General features: G+C 50.0%; 1 protein-coding gene across 1 annotated transcript in view; it reads right to left on the bottom strand.

Annotated features, from left to right (window-relative positions):
* ADCYAP1R1 (ADCYAP receptor type I) overlaps nucleotides 1-3287 on the bottom strand; it is a 139587-nt gene extending 136300 nt beyond the window's left edge. Inside the window, exon 1 of the mRNA XM_058833484.1 lies at nucleotides 3151-3287. The gene's annotated coding sequence lies outside the window, so the exon portion shown is untranslated. The remainder of the gene's footprint in view (nucleotides 1-3150) is intronic.
* Between the last annotated feature and the right edge of the window lie 2788 nt (nucleotides 3288-6075).

Consider the following 6075-nt stretch of genomic DNA (forward strand, 5'->3'; position numbering starts at 1 on the left):
AAGGTTTCAACAACCCAGCGAGTTTTATACTCATTCCTACTTTGCCTTGTGCAGATGAAAGCCTAAGAAGACAGATAATAAATTGAGAGAGCAAAAGGTGGTCAGAGGATAAAACACCAGCAAAGCAGTGAGGTGAGGGGTGGATACTCTGCCATAAAGCTTCTGAAAAAAGAAAATAAAATAAAATAAAAATTCTGCCTTTTTCCCCATATATTTGTGCCCACTCAATTACAATCCAAACAACGTTTCAGCAGCCACGACAGACACAGGAATTCTAGAACTTGTTAGTGCTGTGGAAAACTACCAAACACCTTTCTGTATGCAAAGCATTCCCTAGGAACTGAACAAGTTCAGCACCAAGGGAACTGGGAAAGTCTCCTCTGAGCAGCCTGCTTCAGCCGTGCCACAGCTCACCCTGACGAGACACTGTCAGCAAAGATGACTTTCAAGTTGTGGATAGCAAAACACAGAGAGTTCCTCACTGCTGCATTTACATCCCTTTCAGCAGAGCTGTTCCACTTCTGTCCTGATGTGGGAAATTCGCTCAAAAACCCTGTTGACTGCAGTGTGTGCTGAAGCACAGATGGTAAGGGATTGGCTGGATGTGACAGGAGCAGAGGAAATGGAAACAAGGAAACACAAGCCAACAGAAAAATTCCCCTCATTGACTTAAAGATTGCGGCTGCACTCCCTGGGCCAAGGAAAAGGGTGAAATAAAATTCAGCATCTCCACTGACTTCCACATCCTCAGATCACTTTTCCTCTCCTGGGAATGGTGGCAAATAAGCAATTTCTCTGTTAAGTCAGGACTAACTGCAAGACCTGGTATTTCTGCAGATTTTTCCACCAGGCATGAGTTACAGCATGATCCTGCCCTGAGTTCACTTTTCTTAGCGCTTCTTAACTCAGATACTCTGGTTTCATTACAAGATAATCTGAGCTAATTTAGGAATTAGACTGTTTGTACTAAGTGTGCTCAGAAGGAAGGAAAGGCAAACAAAATCTGCTACATTGGAATGAATCAGCTCAGGGACACGGGGCTGAACTTAGCAAAGGCACAGGCACATATGGAACTCAACCCCAGGAAAAAACTATCTCCAGGATGCCGTCTCAGCCAGCCAAACGAGGAGAGACGTGATGAACAAAGGTCTGAATGTGCTCAGCAGTGCAGCCCACCAGCTGAGAAATCTCAGGTTTTCTCTCCCTGGTAGCATCCCACAGCTCCTGCCTCCGTGTTTGCGAGCCTCACAAACACCAGCAGCAGCAGCAGCAGGTCTGAGGCTGTGGCACCACCGTGCCAAGAGCAGACATCTCAAACCCACAGCGAGGACAGACCCCTCCAGTTTCCTGCAGGGACCCCCATGGATGACGGAAAGATAAAGCTGAGGAGCAATCACAAAGACTGTTTAAAGAGAAATAAGTGTATTTATCACACAAAAAAGCCCCTTCTTGTGACCTTGAAGGCTGTGCAGTGCCTGTGGTTATCCTCCCAGCCTTTCACACGTCTTTGGTTGGAGAGAACAAAACAGCGGAAATCTTCCGCTCTGCGGTGTCCGAGATAAATGCCCAGGACAAAATGAGCTCAATTGGAGCTGTCCTGAATGACAGCAAAGCAGCAACCCTGGCCCACAGCACATGGAAACAGGTGGGAATAAAAGTGGAAGACCACAACCCACACATAAGGGGACACATCAACTTTAATCCAACTCCCCTTGTTGCCCTGACCAGCATTCCCTAATTATTCACCAAATTCCAGTGTTGCCTTACCCATCCTACGGGACAGCTTCTTCCAAGCCAGCTCCAGGGTGTTTGGCACTAGCCAGAGAGAGATGGTTGTATAACACCTTCTTTCTCTGCAGCTACACCAGGAGCACTTTCAGGAGTTTGTGCTATCATTAACCTCCAGGAATCAAACATTCCCTTGGATTAGCCACGGAAGCATTTCCCTGCTGTACCTAACCAGTGCTGCATAGGCTGGACAGAGGAGTGAGGGGGCTGTGTACCCAAATAACAGCAAGTGCAAATCCATTTGTTGTTTTTTTGACTCCAACAGATGAAATTAAAAAAAAAAAAAAATAAATCCACCAAGCTGCTTCAGTTACATATTGCTGTACCAGTCCACCACTTGCACTGTAATTAACATGCACCAGACGGATGGTAATTGATAATTCCCTGAGAAAGAATCACGTCACTTCGCTGCCTTATTCACTTTAGTTAAGATTTTCTGCTTATTATAGCTACCTCCAGTGCTACTCCAATGCATCCTTCAAGCTAAAGGCCAGATTCTGTTTACCTGCAGATCAGATGCAGAAGAAATCCACTGACTTCCAGGGAGTTCTCCCAGATCTGCTGCTGTGTAAGTGGGATGATAGCCACAAACACCAGTGTGCCACTAATCAAATCTCTCTTTTATTCCCGTGCATTTTCCAGTTCTGCACAGCAAGCTGCATTATTGCATTCTCCTTCTCTCCCTGGCTGTAAACTCCTCAGATTCCAGCACATACCTGAGCGCTTCGCATCCTAAATTGAGAGCACAGCGGACAGGAGCCTGTCCTGTGTGCCATCCCCGAGCGGAGATGTGCTCTGCATGAGGACGGTGTTATCAGAGCCAGCTGTTCCAACACTGATAAGAAGTGCCCAGGGGCACGCTGGCAGAGGTCAAAGGCACACGAACCGCAGTTTCTCCCTACTAGCCCTCAGTAAAATCAAGCAGGTCCTGCTGCACTGCTCGAAGGGTGAATCAGAGTTTCTGCGGCAGGTGAGGATGCAGAGCTGCATCGGGAACGCCGACAGCAGCGGCGGGGCTGTTAGCAATCAGGTTTTATTTACCAGCCATATTGTGTTAAAACCAGACGTGATTCCCATACCGAGCGCCTCAACCTGTCACCGCCAGCAAAGGGAGATTGATTTGTTTGCAAAGAACCGAAGCAATCTGGAGGACGCATCCTCCGAGGCTGCCGAGGGCAGGAAGCCCGCATGCAATTCCCCCTCCGAAGCGATGCCGGGAGCCGGGGCGGCGGAGGGACGAGCCGCTAAATAAATCAGTGTCACTCGCACACAGGCTCCTCACCGCAGCGCCGCGGGGCCATCCCCGGGCTCGGGGGATGGGGCTGCCCCGGGAGGAGCTGGGGAGGCCGGGGAAGGACTCACCATTGCAGCAGGGCTCCGTCCCGGTGCTGGCGATGCCGCATCCCCATCGGGGGGACAGTGGCCGCGGGGAGCGGTCCAGCCCCGCTGGCTCCCCCCGGCCGCAGGAGGGGTCGGCGCCTCCCAAGGGAATCCAAATTCCTCCTCCCTCGCCTGCCGGTCATGTCCAGGCTGCCTTTGCTCAGGGGATGGGCCAGCTCCTGGCCGTGAAGGAATTTGCCATCGCTAAATCAAAAAAAAAAAAAAAAAAAACACCAAAACCAAACAAACAAAAAAAACAAAACCCCCAAAAAAACCCCAAAGCAAAAAACAAAAACCAAACAACAACAACAAAAAATAAAAGCAAGAAGGGAGGCGGGATATTTTAAAACTTTTTTCTTTTTTTTTTTTTTTTTCCTCTCTATATTTTTTGTTTTCTTTTTCTTAGCGGGAGCTCGGGACGGGGGATGAGAGGGGTGCTCAGGCTGCCTGAGATGCTGTGCCGGGCTGAGATGCTCCGGTGCCGGGCTGAGATGCTCCGGTGCCGGGCTGAGATGCTCCGGTGCTCTCGCCCCTGCCCCTGTGCCTGTGTGTGATTCTCATACCCAGACAATGCTCTGCAAAGCGAGCTGGTCCTGCGGAGAAATGCAAACACCTCCTCCCCCGAGTGCCTGAGCAAAGGGAAAGCGATACGGAACCAATAGCTTCTCCTTGGCTGCTCTCATTAATATGGAGGAGAAAAAGAAACCAATGAGGAGGAGCGGGAGGAGGGATTTATTCAAATCAAATTTACTGAATCGAACACCCTTTACCCTTTTTTTTTTTCCTCTCCTTTTCCTACGTACCCCAAATCAGCCTTTTCCCTGTCACTTTAGCCCCGTTTCTGCAGTTCCGGATTTATTTATTTTTTTTTTTATTTCTTATTTCATTGCTGTGTCAGGGTCAGCAGCACACGGCGATGGGAGGGAGGATGTCATCGCTGCTGGGAGGAGAGGGGGCTGTGCGAGGGAGGATGAAAGGAGCCAATTTCTCCCGGACCTGCAGAGTTGATTGCAAAGAGAAGCGATAAAGTAGCTGGAGTTGTCGGGGAGGGGAACTGAGGGGGAGCAGAGCAGGAATTTCAGCTGGGAACACCATTTTGCAGATGGTGTGTGCAGATGGGCAGGTGGCCTGTGTCCAGGCTGAGCTCCCAGAGCTCGGAGGGAGGATTCCATCCTCTCCCACAGCAGATGCACACCCCGGGAGGGAGGTGGCTGCACAGGAGCAGCAGCATCTGCACTGTCCTGCAGTGCCACAGAGCCTGCCAGCCACGGCATCCCTGGAACAGCAAGGCACGAGTGGCACTTGTTGCTGGAAAATTACTGGAGGAGAGCTGTAGGGAGGGCTGGGGAGAGGAGAAGGGATGTCCCGCTGGTTCTGTATCCAGTACCTGCAGAAGAGCAGGGTCGCACATATGCCCTGCACAGGAGCATCCAGGCACTGCTCCCTGCTGCACAGGGCCTGAGGGAAGGCTCTCCAGACCTGGAGAATGACACCTAAAATGATCCTGAGCATCAACAACAGGCCCAGAGGGTCCTCTGCCAGGATATCCCACAGAGACACTCAGCCCCATGATGATTTTGCTGCTTTCAGGACTTACAGATCCTTGTCAAGAATCTGAGGTGCTGAATGCCCACATCCTCACCCAAGTTCTGTGAGATGTGCTGGAAGAGCAGCTGTCTGCTAATGAGGTTCTTCTAATTACCCTGAAATTCCATGATCCTGTATGCCTGCTGCTGCTCTTCCTGCTGTGGAGGCCCTCTCCTCTACTAATCTTTTTATAGGATCACAGAATCATTAAAGTTGGAAAAGACCTCAAGATCATTGATCCCAACCTCTGACACCCCCTTGTCAACTAAACAGAGCACTGAGTGCCACATCCAGTCATTCCTTGGACACCTCCAGGGGAGGAGTCCACCACTTCTCTGGGCAGCCCATTCCAAGGCTTGACCACCTTTTCAGTGAAGAAATTCTTCCTGGTGTCCAACCTGAGCCTCCCCTGGCACAGCTTGAGGCCTTTTCCTCCTCTCCAGGGACTTGTCAGGCAGAAGAGACCAACCTGGCTACAACCTGCTTTCAGGGAGCTGTAGAGACTGATAAGGTCTCTCCCGAGCCTCCTTTTCTCCAAGTTTTTACCCTTTCCCCTTCATTTTCTGCATCACTCATCCTCTATTTCAAATTAATTTCAAATCCTCCTTGCCTTCATCCTATTTCCTTCAAACAAAGGAGAAAATAAAGAAATGCAATTTTGTCATAAAATCAACCAAACCCATGACCTGTTCAGCATGAAAAGCCCTATCCCAGTTACTGCACTGTCCCTGTGGCTCTGATCCCATGTGCAGGAGCCTGGGGGGCACAGCCCCACAGCAGCAGCAGCCCTGCAGCCCCTGGCACAGTCACAGCCCCACGGCTGCACAGATGCCTCCTCTGGAGAAAACCTTGTACAGACACGCTGGGATTGCTCTCAGCCCTGGTTTTGTTCCAGCACCATGGAGCCGAATAAAGAATCGACGAGAACTTTCAGAGCTTTTCTTTGTGGATTTTCCTGCGGGTCTTCTCTAGTCACAGCTCACAAAGAAAATAAATTAAAGATTATAGAATAATAGAATGATTTATGTTGGAAGGGATCTTAGAGATCATCCTGTTCCAACCCCCTGCCAAGGGCAGGGACACCTTCCACTATCCCAGGCTGCTCCAAGCCCTGTCCAACCTGGCCTTGGACATTTCCAGGGATTTTGGGCAGCCACAGCTTCTCTGGGCACCCTCCTCACACCCATAGTATAATTTTTTTTTTTCCCAATATTCCCTTTAACCCTGCCTTCTTTCAGTTTAAAGCCGTTCCCTTTGTTCTGTTCAACTCCATGTTGTGTTCCAAAGTCCTTCCAGCTCTCCTGGAGCCCCTTTAGGCCC

The sequence above is a fragment of the Poecile atricapillus genome, chromosome 2 (assembly GCF_030490865.1).
Source record: "Poecile atricapillus isolate bPoeAtr1 chromosome 2, bPoeAtr1.hap1, whole genome shotgun sequence".
Lineage (NCBI taxonomy): Eukaryota > Metazoa > Chordata > Aves > Passeriformes > Paridae > Poecile > Poecile atricapillus.